Source organism: Oncorhynchus nerka, linkage group LG10, assembly GCF_034236695.1.
Source record: "Oncorhynchus nerka isolate Pitt River linkage group LG10, Oner_Uvic_2.0, whole genome shotgun sequence".
NCBI classification, from domain to species: Eukaryota; Metazoa; Chordata; class Actinopteri; order Salmoniformes; family Salmonidae; genus Oncorhynchus; species Oncorhynchus nerka.
The window spans coordinates 19,012,864-19,031,689 of NC_088405.1; the positions used below are offsets into that span (position 1 = coordinate 19,012,864).

Genomic DNA, 18,826 nt, shown 5'->3' on the forward strand with positions numbered 1-18,826 from the left:
TTCCACATTTTGTTACTTTACAGCCTTATTCTAAAACTTATTATTTTTTAAATATATAAAATCCCCCCCCTCATCAATCTACACACAATACCCCATAATGACAAAGCAAAAATTGAAATATCACAGTGACATAAGTATTCAGACCCTTTACCCATTAGTTGGTCACCTGTAGCTCCTATATTTATCCCTTAGGTATTGTTCTTTATATGGTGAGACGTCAATTGATTGGTTAAATGCGGTGGGTGCTTTTGGTCATACCTTACTGATTTGACCACTTCTAACCAATCATTTGGTATTCTGTCTGAATACATTTCTCATTTGCAACCACGTTCTTCAGCACGCTATTTCTCTCCCATTTATTTAATTACTGTCATATGACATCTCAAACCCTGATTGGTATATCAAAGCTGTACATGAAGAACTCGCTTAATCGGAACAGTTTTTGGGTGGCTTGAAAAAGTAAGAATGTAAGTTCGGGGAAAACCTGTAATTCTTGCCCGACCTGGCAGGCTTGCTTTTGTTTTCTGCATTGCTACAGATGACTACAGGAGTGGTTTAATGTTCACAGTAATGCCAAACTGCCTGGATACGGTCCGGCTGTGTGTAGGCTCTCCCAGGGGCTTCATCTGGGCTGGCTGAGACGGCGATCATGGGAAACTTGGGAGATCCCTTTTGTATGTTTTAACTTTTCAATCAAGTGTTTGAGCTCTACAAACCAACTCCTGATTTTTTTTTATTTTTTTTGTGTTATGATCAACTGTGACCTTGGGAGGTCTTGATTATCAGGGTTTCTTTAAAGATGGGACAATCCCAACCTTTCCTTAACATTTTAAAATATGTTTATCGACAATCTCACCATGTAAAGGAACAACTTAATTTAAACCATTTATGAAATGCACCTAACTGGATTTGTCAATTCCATCAGACCCCATAAAAGGCATTTAATTTGTTGTCCCAAGTGTTTAAAGGCCTTGCTTGTTTTAAGTACTTAATACAAATCTATACTTTTTCTACCATTGTATAATGCTTCAGCGATAATTTCATTGGCATGTTTTTCTAGATTCAGAACATAAAACAAAACAAGATTCATATACTTAAAAAACAATGTTACACAACATGCAACAATTTCAAAGACTTTACTGAGTTACAATTCATATAAGGAAATAAGTCAATTGATATTAATTAGGCCCTAATCTATGGATTTCACATGAGTGTGAATGAAGATATGCATTTGATAGTTACAGATACTGTACCTTGAAAAAAAATGGGCCTCAGGATCTTATGGTATTTTTGTGCATTCAAATTGCCAATCGATAAAATGCAATTAGTTGTGTTGTCCATAGCTTATGCCTGCCCATACCATAAGCCCACCACCGCAACCATGGACCACTCTGTTCACAATGTTGACATCAGCAAACTGCTCGCCCACACAACACCAACACGTGGGCTGGCATGGTTACACATGGTCTGCAGTTGTGAGGCTGGTTGGACGTACTGCCAAGATCTCGAAAACAACTTCTGGCAACAGCTCTGGTGGTCATTCCTGTAGTCAGCATGCCAATTGCAAGCTCCCTCAAAACTTGAGTTATCTGTGGTATTGTGTTGTCTGACAAAACTACAAAACTATAAATGCAACATGTAAAATGTTGGTCTCACGTTTAATGGGCTAAAGTAAAAGATCCCAGAAATGTTCCAGAGGCACAAGAAGCTTAATTCTCTCAAATGTTGTGCACAAATTTGTTTACATCCCTGTTAGTGAGCATTTATCCTCTGCCAAGATAATGCAGTTGTGGCATCTCAAGAAGCTGATTAAACGGCATGATCATTACACAGGTGCAACTTGTGCTGGGGGCACTAAAAGGCTAAATGTGCAGTTTTGTCAAACAACACAATGTAATAGATGTCTCGAGTTTTGAGGGAGAGTGGAATTGGCATGCTGACTGCAGGAATGTCCACCAGAGCTGTTGCCAGAGAATTTAATATTCATTTCTCTACCATAAGCCGAAACCTACAGAGTTTTAGAGAATTTGGCAGTACGTCCAACTGGCCTCACAACCACCGACCAAGTGTATTGCGTCCTGTGGGCGAGCAGTTTGCTGACTTCAACGTTGTAAACAGTGCCCCATGGTGGCATGGGGTTATGGTATGGGCAGGCAAACGCTACGGACAATGAACACAAATGCATTTTATCAATGGCAATTTGAATGTACATAGATGACGTGACGAGATCCTGATGCCCATTGTCATGCCATTCATCTGTTCATCATTTATCCACCTCCATCACCTCATGTTTCAGCATGATAATGCACAGCCCCATGTCACAAGGATCTGTACACAATTCCTGGAAGCTGAAAATGTCCCAGTTCATCCATGGCCTTCGTACTCACCAGACATGTCACCCATTGAGCATGTTTGGGATGCTCTGGATTGACGTGTACGGCAGCGTGTTCCAGTTCCCGCTAGTATCCAGCAACTTCGCACAGCCATTGAAGAGGAGTGGGACAACATTCCACAGGCCACAATCAACAGCCGGATAAACTCTATGCAAAGGAGATGTGTCACACTGCATGAGGCAAATGGTGGTCACACCAGATACTGACTGGTTTCCTGATCCACGCCCGTAACTTTTTTGTGAAGGTATCTGGGACCAACAGATGCATATCTTTATTCCCAGTCATGTAAAATCAGACTAGTGCTGTTGGAATTCACCTGCTTCTGCATATGGGAGAAATTCTGAGAAATTCTATATGTGATGCCATCTTATCAGGTGAAATACAGCACAGTATGTAAGAATAGCTGGAAACAGAAGTGCTCTTCAAATAGTATTTATTGCTCAGCACATTCAGGCATGATCAAATCACATTATCAACCATTCTCATTATCATCCCTATGCACATTATCATCCATTGGTCAGAAGTAAATAGATACAGCAAAATACAGCTTTTGATTTGTTACATTCAATATTACAGTACATATCTCTTGCAGGAGTTCATTAATTGTGCCTCATAATCAGGGGTGCAACTTTGATTTTAGAAGTGGTGGGCACATTATTATTATTGTAAAAAAAAATATATATAAAGTTGGATAAACACTCCAAACAGCCTACCCAACCACTCGGAGGCATCCACATGGTCCTAGAGCACATCGTTGCCTGTTTTGTAACATATTCCAATGATAAAACTGGGGGAGACAAAAATAGAATTTCAGAATGTGGGAGGGGGACATAGTGAAAGTGAAAGTTTCGGCCCTAGTGATAATTGACAGTCACGAATCATGATACTTTACATATTAAGCGTCAGTTCATATTTTAAGGCGGATCAGTTCTCATATTGCTTTAAAGGCTTGCACTAACCATGCAGTTTTAAAGAAAACCTCTACCTACCTCTAAATCTAGTCATTCGAAAAAGTGGTTTAGTCCCAAGTTTTAGGTTTAGCCTGCTTCTCTGCAATTGGCTCAGCAGCTTGTCCTGTTGATGTCTTCTTCGCAGTTTTGTCATCTTTGCTCTCTCCATCACCTCCTGTAAAGCCGTTCTCGTCTATTTTAAATTGCACCTGTTCTGTTATCTTCTCATCAACTGTCTGATCTTTCAAACCCACGGCTGATACATCCTGTTCTTTCACTGGTAATGTCTTTGTAATAGATATCTCAACATGTTCAGGTTTTAACTCAGAGGCCTTGGTCTTCACGCTCTCTGTCTTTGGGTTCTGTAACCTTCTCAGTCCATACGTTCCTCTGGTTTATCCTGAGTTGTGTTGCTTTCTGGCGCCCCCCTGTGTGAGTCCTTGCTCTCTGCATCTGCAGGCATCTGTTCCTCTGGTGGTGTGATTGTCTTAGCTTTGTCACCACTGCCCATCGTTTCACTCTCTTCTGTAGGGGTGGTCGTTGATTCTGGGGTGAGGGTTGAGTCTGGTTTAGGGGTGGTCGTTGATTCTGGGTTGAGGGTTGAGTCTGGTTTAGGGGTGGTAGTTGATTCTGGGGGTGAGGGTTGAGTCTGGTTTAGGGGTGGTTGTTGATTCTGGGGTGAGGGTTGAGTCTGGTTTAGGGGTGGTCGTTGATTCTGGGGTGAGGGTTGAGTCTGATTTAGGGGTGGTCGTTGATTCTGGGGTGAGGGTTGAGTCTGGTTTAGGGGTGGTCGTTGATTCTGGGGTGAGGGTTGAGTCTGGTTTAGGGGTGGTCGTTGATTCTGGGTTGAGGGTTGAGTCTGGTTTAGGGGTGGTAGTTGATTCTGGGGTGAGGGTTGAGTCTGGTTTAGGGGTGGTTGTTGATTCTGGGGTGAGGGTTGAGTCTGGTTTAGGGGTGGTCGTTGATTCTGGGGTGAGGGTTGAGTCTGATTTAGGGGTGGTCGTTGATTCTGGGGTGAGGGTTGAGTCTGGTTTAGGGGTGGTCATTGATTCTGGGGTGAGGGTTGAGTCTGATTTAGGGGATATTTCCTGTTTGGGGGTGATGGTTGGTTCTGGTTTTGGGGAAGTTTGTACTTTAGGGGTGACTGCTGGTTCTGGTTTTGGGGAAGTTTCTTCTTTAGGGCTGACTGCTGGTTCTGGTTTTGGAGAAGTTTCTAATTTAAGGGTGACTGCTGGTTCTGGTTTTGGGGAAGTTTCCTCTATAGTGGTGACTGCTAGTTCTAGTTTTGGGGAAGTTTCTTCTTTAGCGGTGACAGCTGGTTCTGGTTTTGGGGAAGTTTCTACTTTAGGGGTGACTGCTAGTTCTGGTGGTGGGGAAGTTTCAAATTTTTAGGGTGAATGCTGGTTCTGGTTTTGGGGAAGTTTCCTCTTTAGTGGTGACTGCTGGTTCTGGGGAAGAATCTTCTTTGGTGGTAACTGCTGGTTCTGGGGAAGATTCTTCTTTGGTGGTGACTGCTGGTTCTGGTTTCGGGGAAGTTTCTTCTTTAGGGGTGACTGATGGTTCTGGTTTTGGAGAATTTTCTACTTTAGGGGTGACTGCTGGTTCTGGTTTTGGGGAATTTTCTACTTTAGGTGTGACAACTGGCTCCTTTTGTGGGGATGTCTCCTCTTTAGGGGTGACAGTGGGGTACGGTTTAGGGGATATCTCCTCTTTAAGGGTGACAGTTGGCTCTGGTTGCGGGGCTGTTTCTTCTTTAGGGGCGACAGTGGGTCCGGTTTAGGGGATGTTTCTTCTTTAGGGGTGACAGTGGAGTCCGATTTAGGGGATGACTCCTCTTTAGGGGTTACGGTTGGCTCCTGTTGTGGGGATGACTCCTCTTTAGGGGTGACAGTTTGGTCCGGTTTTAGGGATGTTTCGTCTTTAGGAGTGACAGTGGCGTCGGGTTTAGGGGATGTCTCCTCTTTAGGGGTGACAGTTGGCTCTGGTTGCAGGGTTGTTTCTTTTTTAGGAGTGACAGTGGCGTCGGGTTTAGGGGATGTCTCAGATTCTTTCCCCTTTTCCTCACCCATTGAGACATCTTTTGTGACCTTTTCATTGCCATTATGTTCCTTCTGCACAACACTTTTTACACTATCATCCTTGCTGCTCACTTTTTGCTCTGTCGGACCCACCTCCTGTTTAGGAGTCTTTTGCACAAGGTCTTCCTTACACTCACTTGTTATGCTGAGAATTCTGTCTGGCATTTTACCTCCTACTGTTCTCTCATCTTGTGTCGTTTTTACACCAGAATCATCAGGTGACGTCACCTGCTCCACTGTCTCCTTGGTTGAACTGCTGTTGAGCTCTGCAGTGTTATCAGGGGATTCCATGTCCTTCTCTGTGGGCTCAGGGATATCCTCTTCTTGTGTTGTCACAGCACTCCCTGCCTCTTGAGGTTAGTCTGACTCTCTGTGCTCCTTCTGATCAGGTTTCTGCTCCAGTGTTGGGGCATTCTGCTCTGTCAGATCTACCTTTTTCCCTCTTTGATGGGACTTTCTTTTGGGCTATCTTGTTGTTGCTCTGTTGGGGCACTCTCCTCTTTCAGATCTACCTCTTTTTTCTCTTTTAAAGGGATTTCTTTTTTTCTCTCCTCTGACACCTTTTTGGGTTCTTTGGAGATGTCCTCTGTGGGGACCTGTGGTTCACCCTTTATTGAACTTCCTGTTTTGCTATCCTCTGACTCTGACGTTTTGGGTTCTGTTGAGATGTCACCATTCATGGGAATCTCTGGCTGGGATTCACCATGATTTGGGGTGTCATCTTTTTCTAATGTCTCATTTATCTCACTGTCTAGCTTCTCTGTTGTGTCCAGTTTTTCCTTCTCTCCCTCACTAGTGGCCTCAGCTGATTTGACTTCACTTTGTGTATTTTCACCTCTGTCAATGTCCTCTGTCTTTTTGATTGCATCTGGCTCACTCCCCTTTTCCTCCTCTCTTTCATCATCTCCCTCCTCTCCATTTTCTCCCTCACTAGGGCTAACTCCATCTCCATTTATCTCGACCTCTGCTAATGTTACCATCTGCTGTCTCTTAGACTCTTCCTCCTGTTCACCCTCTTCCTCCGGGGCGTCCACTTCAACATCCACTTTACCTTTAGCTTTCTCTTTGTCCTCATCCTCCTCTTCCCCACTCCTCCTCTCAGATTTGTCACTCTCTTCTCCCTGCTTCTGTCTCAACTTGTCTCCCTCTCCCCCGACCGTCTCCTCGGAGCCTGTCTCCTCGATCTCGGACATCTCCATGTCTCTGGTGGTCTCAGAGATGATCTCTTCAACAAACTTGTACTGGGGCTCAGACCTGCCAGTGGGCCCTCCCTGCCGGGCCAGGCAAGGCAGGGTGTAGACAGGGGACTGGCGGTAGATGCAGGGCATGGAGATGTGGGTGTCAGAGATGGTGTACAGATGGGACTCCTCACCCTCCAGGAGTTTCCTATAGGGAGGCAGAGAGACGTGTTATTACCGTCATGTCTATAATACGGATATGTCCCGATGTTTTAGCCTCAAAAATGCCAGACTGATCAATTCTGCACACATCCATGTCAGGTCGTGAGAACAGTGTGTGTGGATATGTCTGAATATCCATATCATGATTAAAGTGTCATTCTGTGTTGTGAAATGGTCTATGTTCATTTGATGTTAAATATGAAATCAAACTATTTCAATAAAATGTCTACTGTTTCATTTGTTCACTTTTGCACAGTTTTGCTGTAACACAGCACTAAATTGAATCAGATGCGCTGGGCTAGAATAAAATGTCCACACCCCGGTTATCCTCAGAAAAAGATCCAGGAACACACTAAAAATATACAGTATTTTCCTCAGTCAATGATTTTATATATGGGAGAGACGGAGTTGATGTCTCTTACCTGTAAGAGAGAATCTCCACATCCAAAGCCATTTTGACATTCAGCAGGTCCTGGTTCTCTCTCAGGTAGCCAGACATGTCTAGTTTAGCATTGGTCAGCTCATTCTCCAGCTGCCTGATAGTGTCCTGCACCGAAAAACACAAGTAGAGTCAATAACAGGGTCAACCAGCCACTTTGTCTGGTATGACAACAAGGAGAAATTTAAGGGGGGAAATAGTGGTCTACCCCTATAGGCCAATATGAGGAAATTATATTCCAGTAATGATACAGTTCACATGGGGCCTATATTTGTGGCCTACACCTAGTACATAGCCCTGAATACAAATATGAGTCATAAACATGTGGATGTTTACAATTTTTAGAGGTACAAAATCAGTCTACCTGGTAATGAATCAGTTCTGCATAGTGACGCTCCTCCAGCTCTTGTAGTTGTTTTTCCAGGGCCTCTCTCATTCCTTTCCCACAGTCCAGTTCAATTGTTTTCCCCTGCAGGTGCCTTCTATTCTCCTGGATCTCCTGTTGGGTTGCCTTCAACGCCTCTCTGTTACTTTCTGCCGCTTCGGTTAACTTTGTGAACTGGACACGGAAGCCCTCCTCGGCTTGCTGAAAGTCAGAAGTGGCGTGACCTTCTAACTGCACACGGATGTCCCGGAGAGCCTCTGTGATGTCAGGTTTGCCAAAGTCTTGCGCCTTGACCGTTACTTGAGCCTCTTGGATCTGGGCCACCATTTCTGATACCTCGTCCTCATGGTTCTTCTTCAGGAAGTGGATCTCGTCCACCAGAGACTGCGCTTTCTTGTCCAACTGAAGTTTGGCGAGGTATGCATCGTTGGCGTCCTTTTTCAGCACAAGGATGCCGTTCTCTGCGTTCGAGCGGTCACGTGCCTCCTGCTCATACTTGTCTCTCAAGGTGAGGAAATCTTCCTCCAGGTTCTGATGCTCTATCTCGATCTGACGCTTCTGAAGGGTGATGTCATGAATTAGGTTCCTCAGGTCCATAAGCTCCGGCTCGTGCTCCTGGGACAGAGACGCAGGGGACTGTGCCTTTAGTTTGATTTCCTCGATTTCCCTCTCAAACAATTCATTTTCATGCTCCAAATGACGCACCTTCTCTATGAATCCTGTGAAACGGTCGTTCAGCCCATGGAGCTGTTCTTTCTCATTCATTTTTGTCAAAACCTCGGTAAATGGGTTTGATAAATCGAAAAGGATCTCCGATGATCTCGGAACGGATCCGAATTCGCTCTTCAGCGTCATTGCATATCCTCTTTTCGTGTATGCGGTAGTCGACTCAAAGCCAACGGTCCTGGATGCAGAGGGGGCTCCGGTCAGTTTGGGTTGATAGCAGCAATACTCAGCTTGAGCTCCCCTATGCGGAGAACCCGAATGATAGTCCATTCTGTGGCTCATATTGCCTCAGTAAACTAAGCAGTGTTGGTGTGCAGGCTAAGCAGCGCGGCTCCTACCTTTTTATAGCCCCCTCTGTCTGCTCGCGCTGCAGAATGGAACTGTCTATAGTGCTGAAAATGTATAGCATCAGCAGTAGGCTTGACTGTCTGCCAATGCGTGCGTCCTCACCTGTGGTCTCTCTCTCTGTCTCTCTTTCTCCCTCATCGTTTTGTCTCAGACAGCATTGACGCATAGGAGTTTCACTTCGAAACGTCGGCAGTCTACAATGACACCTCAAAATTAAAAGTCATGTCTTCAATACATTGTCAGGTGTTCAGACTATTGTTTTATCCAAGGGGCTAAAATTATAGAAAGGGGTTGCAGAATCTGGTTTGGCTGAATGTCTGCCTTGTAATATAGCTGTATATTACTGTATATAAGAGACAGTAATGCAAGTGTAAAATAGTCATATAAGGATGACCCTAAGCCGAGACATAACTGCTCCCATTTCTCAGTCAAGCAGCACTTTTAAAGGGCATTTCAAACACTTTTCAACCTCATATTCATCATCTCCAGCACCAAACCAGTGAAAATTAGGTTGAAAATGGGTGGAGTTGCCCTTTAATCTTGCACCTTTTTACAAATGTCTACATGAGGAAAATGTAACAATACAGAGGCGGATGCAAGATGCAAGCAACGATGGTTTAATGAATACAGGTTACAGCAGCAACAGGACAGACAGACTGTACTCAGAATCCCAGAAACCTCTGTAGGGCCTTACGGGAATCTGGGCTTGGCCAATCCACCACAGCCTTAACCTTGTCAGGATCCATGCGAATACCTTCAGTCGAGACGATGTAACCTAGGAATGGAACGGATTGTGCATGAAAAATGCATTTCTCCGCCTTGACAAAAAGTCCATTCAACAACCTCTGAAGCACTCGTCTGACGTGCTGAACGTGTTCCTGGAGAGAAGAAGAAAAAAATCAGTATGTCATCCAGGTAAACATATATGAACTGATCAATCATATCTCTCAGCACGTCATTTACGAGTGCCTGGAAAACCGCTGGGGAGTTGGATAGCCCAAAAGGCATGACCAAATATTCGAAGTGCCCTCTGGGGGTGTTAAACGCGGTCTTCCATTCGCCCCCCCCCCCCCCCCTTATGCGAACCAAATGATATGCATTACGTAAATCCAACTTAGTGAACACGGATGCTCCCTGTAACCTTTCAAAGGCTGAGGACATCAACGGTAAGGGATAGGTATTCTTCACTGTGATGTTATTCAACCCACGGTAATCAGTGCAAGGACGCAGAGATCCGTCCTTCTCCACAAAGAAGAACCCCGCCCCGCTGGAGAAGAGGAAGGACGAATGAATCCAGATGCCAGAGAACCAGAGATGTATCTCTCCATAGCCTCCCTCTCAGGAACAGAGAGTGAATATAACTTGCCTTTAGGCGGAGACTCACCTGGCAATAATTCTATTGCACAGTCATAGGGACGATGCGAAGGAAGAGAAGCAGCACGGGACTTACTGAACACCTCCTTCAGGTCAAGGTATTCAACGGGCACGTTAGACAATTCCACTGCCTCCTCTAGAAACACAGAATCAGACACAGACGAACAAGCAGACACTAAACAGGACTCAAGACATTTGTTACTCCACATGGATATAGAATTATGACCCCAGTCAACTCTGGGGTTGTGTTGGGTGAGCCAAGGGTGGCCGAGAACTAATGGTGCAAGGGGTGAGTCCATGAGTAGAAATGATAGTGTCTCAGTGTGATTGCCAGAAGTGATGAGTGTGATAGGTTCAGTGGTGTGAGAAATGTTGGGTAGTTCTTGACCATTGAGAGCGTTGACGGATATCTTGTGCGTGAGTGAGGTGATAGGAATCTGGAGTTTGTGAGCGAGCTTGAAGTCCATGAAATTACCCTCTGCTCCTGAGTCCAGTAAGGCTTGGGTGTCGTGCGTGTGGTTGGCCCATCTTAGTCTTACCGGGAGGAGAGTAGATGATGAGGTCTTCCCTGTGGTGACACCACCCGATAGTAGCCTCATTCTTACTACCGGGCCTAATCTTTTACCGGGCAGGAGTGGATAAAGTGGCCCGCTCTACCACAGTAGAGACAGTCCTTGGGATCTCCGCCTCTCCCTCTCTTCCCGGGAGAGGCGAGCTCTCCCCAGCTGCATGGGTTCGTGAGCGGAGACTGAACTGGCCGTGTTCCCGCCGCTGGCATGCCAGCCCTCCGTGTCGTTATACGGTCTGTTAGGGCATGCTCGGCGGCCAACACGACTCAGACGAGCGTCGACCCTCAAGTCTAGTTCCACTAGTCTATTTAAACTCCTGGGAAGGTCCAGAACATAAATCTCCTTCTGGATCCGGTCCTCCAGCCCATGCAGGAACATGTCCCACTGCGCCTCCTCGTTCCACTGACACTCTGCGGCCAGAGTGCGGAATTGGATGGAGTATTCCGATACTGAACGGTCTCCTTGGCGAAGGTCAGCGAGTAGTCTGGCCGCCTCCCTACCCGCCACGGCCCGATCGAAGACCCTTCTCATCTCCTCGGAGAGTGTCTGGAAAGAGGTGCAGCATGGGTCCTGGTTCGCCCACACCGCCGTTCCCCAAAGAGCCGCTTTGCCTGATAGCAGTGTGAGTACGAATGCTACCTTAGACTGTTCACGGTTGAAGGTCCGTGGCTGCAACGAGAAATGCATGGAACATCTCGTAAGAGGTAGCCGTGGCTCTAGCTGGGAATCCGGCTCTGGCGGGGCGGGTTGAACTGCCGGTGTAGGTGGCGCAGCGAGACCCCTCAGATGTTGTAATTGTTGGGTCAGCTGGGATACCTGCGTCGCAATGGCTTGTACTGCCCGACCTGTGCTGGAGATGTTCTCCTCTTGTTGATCCATTCTCGTGATACTACGGGAAATGAATTCGGTCAGACTCGTTGAACTCGCTGCATCCATGGTCTGGTCAGATCGTTCTGTAACAATACAGAGGCGGATGCAAGCAACAATGGTTTAATGAATACAGGTTACAGCAGCAACAGGACAGACAGACTGTACTCAGATGGAATCCGACCCAGGGACTAGGGCGCATCCTCCTATGAAAGCGTGCTGAGAAACCCAGGGGAGAGTGTCCGGATGGGTAGGAAGGAGCACAGCAGATAATCCACACAAGGGCGGCGAGAGATGAGCACGGACACACGACACAACCTCAGGGAAGTAACAACGATCTGACAACAAGAAACACTGGTTACAGAACATATAAAGGGAAGATAAGTGATTCCAGCTGGCGCAGACAATCAGGCCGAGATTGGGAACCACCCCCACACAAACACGGGAGAGAGAGAGAGAGAGAGAGAAAAGGAAAAGGAGGCAGTGGATTCATGAACCGTGACAGAAAATGCATGGGTCTGCTTGTCTTGGTGGAGACAGACTGGCTGAAAAGAGTTGGCCTGGATGTGTTCCAGTGATACAGCTTTCATTTACACCTCACAGTATACGGTAGGTTGCTCATAGAAATCAATGATGGATTTCAGTGAATAATGTGAATATGATATCAGAATATGATATTTACTCTCTTGACATGAACATCTCTATAGAGAGAGATTAGTAAGTAGAACATGTGACTAAACAATGTCTCAGAAAACATCTTTTTTATTGTAAAATAGTGTATCATCACTAAAATAAGCACTACATTAACTCATGTCACTTGATAGATGTATGTTAGAAAAGGATACACAGTGATTCACATATTTTAACACATTTCATATTCAACATTTCGAGGTATTGTAATATGTAACCCCTAACTGTCCTCACCCCACCCCCTATACAAACAAAAGTGTTGAGAAAGTGCTTTTAGATCAGGTGAAAGTCACTCAGTAGATACACTGACTGTACAAAACATTAGGAATACCTTCCTAATATTGTGTTGCACTCAATTCATCAGGGCATGGGCTCTACAAGGTATTAAAAGCATTCCACAGGGATGCTGGCCCATGTTGATTCCAATGCTTTTGTCACTGTCAAGATTCTGTCAAGTTGTCTGAATCTCCTTTGGGTGGTGGACCATTCTTGATATGCACGGGAAACTGTTGAGCGTGAAAAACCCAACAGCGTTGCAGTTCTTGAAATACTCAAACCGGTGCTCCTGGTACCTACTACCATACCCCATTGAAAGACACTTAAATATTTTGTCTTGCCCATTCACTCTCTGAATGGCACACACACAATCCATGTCTCAACTGTCTCAAGGCTTAAAAGTCCTGAAAATTTGTGATACACCTCCTTTGCATAGAGTTGATCAGGCTGTTGATTGTGACCTGTGGAATGCTGTCCCACTCCTCTTCAATGGCTGTGTGGAGTTACTGGATATTGGCACAAACTGGAACACGCTGTCGTACAAGTCGATCCAGAGCAACCCAAACATGCTCAATGATTGGCATGTTTGGTGGGTATGCAGGACATGGAAGAACTGGGACATTTTTAGTTTCCAGAAGTTGTGTACAGATCCTTGCGACATGGGGCCGTGCATTATCATGCTGAAACATGAGGTGATGAATGGCACGATATTGTGCCTCAAGATGTCGTCAAGGTATCTCTGTGCATTCAAAATCCCATTAATGAAATGCAATTGTGTTTGTTGTCATCCGTAGCTTATGCCTGCCCATACCATAACCACACCACCACCATGGGGCTCTCTGTTCACACCGTTGACATGAGCAAACCACTTGCCCTCGCGACACAGTACACGCTGTTTGCCATCTGCCCGGTACGAATGTAACCTGGATTTATCCATGATTTATCCACTTCTGCAGCATGCCAGCAGCCTTCTAAGGTGGGCATTTAACCACTGAAGTGATTACGACGCCAAACTGCAGTCAGGTCAAGACCCTGGTGAGGACAACGAGCAACCAGATGAGTTTCACTGAGACTGTTTCTGACAGTTTGTGCAGAAAGTCTTTGGTCGTGCAAACCCATAGTTTCATCAGCTGTCCGGGTGGCTGGTCTCAGATGATCCCGCAGGTGAAAAAAATGGATGTGGAGGTCCTGGGCTGGCGTGGTTACACGTGGTCTGCGGTTGTTAGGCCTGTTGGAGGTACTGCCAAATTCTCTAAAACGAAGTTGGAGGCGGCTTATAAATTAACTTTCAATTATCTGGCAACAGCTCTGGTGGATGTTCCTATAGTCAGCATGCCAATTGCACCCAAAAAACATGAGACATCTGTGGCATTGAGGTGTGTGAACTCAACTGTGAATGGTCCTGGCGTACCAAGAAAAAGTGTCAAGGGAAGCCAGTTTGGATTTGGCTTCCCTCCTATCACATCACATCGAGAGTAAAACATCATTGACAAAACAACTTGTTGTGGCTGACTAGCTAAAATTGACCCTTTCCTAAATTAGCCATGGATGGAGATAGGGGTTTGGTTTTACTTGTGGTTTTACTTCATTCTAATTCTGGTCAATGATTATAACGGTGATTCTGATCTAACCATAAATTCATACATTGTTGTAGCTAGATGTAGAATGCTAATGTTAACTAGTGTGACGTCCCTGTGTTTTTCAGTGTGGAAATTGACAATGCCGCTGGAGCATGCTTTTGCGGCACAGTCTATAGCGCGTTGGACTTCGGGCTAGAAGGTTAAGGGTTCAAAACCTGCTCCCTGCCTGTTTCATTACACTAGCAAATTTTGCCCATGAAAAGAGGTTAGGCTTGTGATCAAGCATTTTAGCCAGGTAGCCTAGGACAACAAAAAATACAAGTGTGCACAGTACGACAGAGTCATAGTCCGTTTGTCAACATGAAAGAGAGGATGTCATTGACATTTCTCTTGACGTTAGATTGAGTCAACATGTTTTGTCAACTTGCATGCACACACACACACACACACACACGCGGACGCGCACACACACAAGCACATATATATTTAGCTTATATTGATTGGACTAAATAATTTTTGGTATCTTTTAGTTGTCACTGTATTTGACTAAGCAATGTGATTTGATGATGTTGAATTGTTTCAGTTGAAGTGGTGCTGGATCCAACTGACCAAGTGTCGTCCGGGTTAGGGAGGGTTTGCCCCGGCAGGGATATCCTTGTCTCATCGCGCACTAGCGACTCCTGTGGCGGGCCGGGCGCAGTTCACGCTGACCAAGTTGCCAGGTGTATGGTGTTTCCCCGACACATTGGTGCGGCTGGCTTCCGGGTTGGATGTGCATTTTGTCAAGAAGCAGTGCGGCTTGGTTGGGTTGTGTTTCGGAGGATGCATTGGCTCTCGACCTTCGCCTCTCCCGAGTCTGTACGGGAGTTGCAGCAATGAGACAAGACTGTAACTACTACCATTGGATACCATGAAATTGGGGAGAAAAAAGGGGTAAAAAAAGACAAAAGAAATGGTGCTGGAACAGTGGAGGCAGCAACTGTTTTCTTGTGATCACTCTTGTTCTATCTATTTTTTTATTTAACTAGGCAAGAACAAATTCTTATTTGCAATGACAACCTAGGAACAGTGGGTTAACTGCCTGTTCAGGTGCAGAACGACAGATTTGTACCTTGTCAGCTCCACCGCTCTAACCACTAGGCTACCCTGCCCCTATAGTTGTTTAGTAGTCCGAAAATGTCAGAAGCATTGATTGCTTGACCATGCTGTAGGTAATGTAACTAACTGCTTGTTACATGCAATATGATTTGTGGACTTCGCCGGACAGAGCTTGCTCTCCGGTTTTGTGATGAAAAAACAGTGTGGTTGAATTTATTCTGCCACTGTGTGTCTCAGGGCTTATGAACTAACAGGTTATAGTGCAAACAACGCAATTATCAAAACACATCGGTTGAAATATGGCTTTATTTTCTGTTGTGATAATTGTGTTGTTTGCTCTATAACCAGTGATTTTACCAACACAACTCTACTGATTACAGTCTGTGGCTCGAGGAAACTGTGCCGACACAGTTACCTGAGCTATATGATTGGCCACTGGTTGCTCTCTGGGCCTGCCGGGTAGGTGGAGTTCTACATTCAGACACATGAAATGGTTAAAAAATGTGAACACTTTGACCGGTTGGTGACAACTGCTGTACTTGAAATGTATTTAGGAAAGTTCAGTCGGTAAGGCTGGTTTGAATGGATCGGCATTTCATTCACCTTGTAAACTCTATAATTCACATTGCTTGCTTCCTATCTCACTAGTCAGCATAGCAGGTATTTGTATGTTAGTGTATTTATTGACACCTCATCAGGATAGCCTGACGTCTCTCTTCTTCTTTACCATTAGCAAGCGGGTGGAATGTCCTTCACCTATTAACTTCTGCCAATGAGCATGGCACACTAATGCATTTCCACCATGCTTGCTGATTAACCTATGGACTCACTCGTGCAATAATCAGACTGGGACTGGGAACCCTTGTTGCGGGCCCCTGACTGACGAGGCTGGGGAGACCTACTAGAGGCCTGGTCCGTGTAGGAGGCACGGGATGAACCAGGCTGGGGAGACCTACTGGAGGCCTGGTCTGTGTAGGAGGCACGGGATGAACCAGGCTGGGGAGACCTACTGGAGGCCTGGTCCATGTAGGAGGCACGGGATGAACCAGGCTGGGGAGACCTACTGGAGGCCTGGTCTGTGTAGGAGGCACGGGATGAACCAGGCTGGGGAGACCTACTGGAGGCCTGGTCCGTGTAGGAGGCACGGGATGAACCAGGCTGGGGAGACCTACTGGAGGCCTGGTCCGTGGAGGAGGCACGGGATGAACCAGGCTGGGGAGACTTACTGGAGGCCTGGTCCGCGGTCCGAGGCACAGGATGAACCAGGCTGGGGAGACCTACTGGAGGCCTGGTCCGTGAAGGAGGCACGGGATGAACCAGGCTGGGGAGACCTACTGGAGGCCTGGTCTGTGGTCCGATGCACAGGATGAACCGAGCTGTGGGGGAGCACTGAAGATCTGGTGCGTAGCCTTGACGCCACTCTTCCAGGCTGAATGCCCACTCTAGCCTTGCACCTCCAGAGCGCAGGCACAGGTCGAAGGTCCATTGAGGATTTTCATTGAGGATTTTCAATGTGCTTTAAACTACATTTTGATTTGATTCCGAGTTTAGATGGTTTGAAGCAGACGATTTTCTGTCACAACTGTTGACCTGTGTTGTGGACAGTAGTATTTCTACTGTTGGGGTTTGGAGGGGGGCATTAAGTTCATTATAGTGCTAGGCTTTGAAACTTTCGTAGACACATTCTTCTGAGCAGACGGCCTCACTACTCCACCTACAGCACTTTGTGAAGTCTGACTGACAGATGTTAGATACTGAATATGCTGTATTGAAGCTTTTGGGGAGACAATCAATGTTTCTGAATTCCAACGGGTTGAATGGGTCTAGATGTTGTATTGGGGTTGAATACTGGACTAACAGATCTAATTCCTGTCTAGAGGAATATTGGAGCGAGTAAACTAGCTGAATAACTAGCGGCATGTTGATCTGACCTCTTTAAAGAAAGGTTTAGCAATGTTCACGTATTCGTCGTCTATTTCACATGCTACCACTTGACCACTCTCTGGTACAACCAACGCCATGTTCAGGGTGTTGTACCCTGTGTACATCCCTGGAGAGAGGAAAATATTAATATTAGTCTCTTCTGATATTAGAATGAGGGCAGTTAATTCAGAATTAGTGAATGTTGAAAAGATTGGGACAATGATATGTTACAAATAATATAGTAACATTAAATGTTTTTATCATTACATAACAATTTCAATGGTTTTGCTGGCATTGATCAGTTTGGCCAGATTTGCCATCAGTTGTGCTTGTTCACTAGCAACCATTGTAACCGATGTGAAATGGCTAGCTAGTTAGCGGTGGTGTGCGCTAATAGCATTTCAATCGGTGACGTCACTCGCTCTGAGACCTGAAGTAGTTGTTCCCCTTGCTCTGTAAGGGATGTGGTTTTGTGGAGCGAAGGGTAACGATGCGTCGTGGGTGTCATTTGTCTATGTGTGCAGAGGGTCCCTGGTTCTAGCCCGCGTAGGAGCGAGGGGACGGACTAAAGTTAAACTGTTACGTTGATGCTGTTGACCCGGATCACTGGTTGCTGCGGAAAAGGAGGAGGTCAAAAAGGGTGGTGAGTGTAACTGATGTGAAATGGCTAGTTAGTTAGCAGTGGTGCACGCTAATAGCGTTTCAATCGGTGATGTCACTCGCTCTGAGACCTGAATTAGTTTTCCCCTGATGTAGTTGTTCCTTGCTCTGCTTTTGTGGAGCGATGGGTAACAATGCTTCCTGGCTGAATTTATTTAATTTAACCTTTATTTAACCTTTAAGTAAGTCAGTTAAGAACAAATTCAATGACGGCCTATCAAAATGCAAAAGGCCTCCTGCGGGGACTGGGGCTGGGATTCAGTTTTACATATATATTTTTTTAAATATAAGACAAAACACACATTACTGCATAAAGAGAGACCTAAGACAACAACATTGGAAGGCAGCAACACATGACAGCACAGCATGGTAGCAACACAACATGGTAGCAACACAACATGGTAGCAGCACAAAACATGGTACAAACATTATTGGGCACAGACAACAGCACAAAGGGCAAGAAGTTAGAGACAACAATACATCACGCCAAGCGGCCACAACTGTCAGTAAGAGTGTAAGTCTTTATTGAAGACTCATCTCTTCAGTAGGTCCTATGATTGAGTGTAGTCTGGCCCAAGAGTGTAAAGGTGAACGGAAAGGCACTGGAGCAACGAGCCGCCCTTGCTTTGTCTGCCTGACCGGTTCCCCTCTCTCCACTGGGATTCTCTGCCTCTAACCCTATTACAGGGGCTGAGTCACTGGCTTACTTGTACTCTTCCATGCCGTCCCTAGGAGGGGTGCGTCACTTGAGTGGGTTGAGTCACTGACGTGATCTACCTGTCCGGGTTGCCGTGGTGGAGATCTTTGTGGGCTATTCTCGCCTTTGTCTCAGGGTGGTAAGTTGGTGGTTGAAGATATCCCTCTAGTGGTGTGGGGGCTGTGTTTTGGCAAAGTGGGTGGGATTATATCCTGCCTGTTTGGCCCTGTCCGGGGGTATCGTCGGACGGGTCCACAGTGTCTCCTGACCCCTCCTGTCTCAGCCTCCAGTATTTATGCTGCAGTAGTTTATGTGTAGGTGGGGCTATTGTCAGTCTGTTTTATCTGGAGTATTTCTCCTGTCTTATATTTTA

At 45.9% G+C, this 18,826-nt stretch overlaps 1 pseudogene; it reads right to left on the reverse strand.

Annotated features, from left to right (window-relative positions):
- Positions 1–3,390: 3,390 nt before the first annotated feature.
- LOC115136507 (neurofilament medium polypeptide-like) lies at positions 3,391–8,653 on the reverse strand (annotated as a pseudogene).
- Between the last annotated feature and the right edge of the window lie 10,173 nt (positions 8,654–18,826).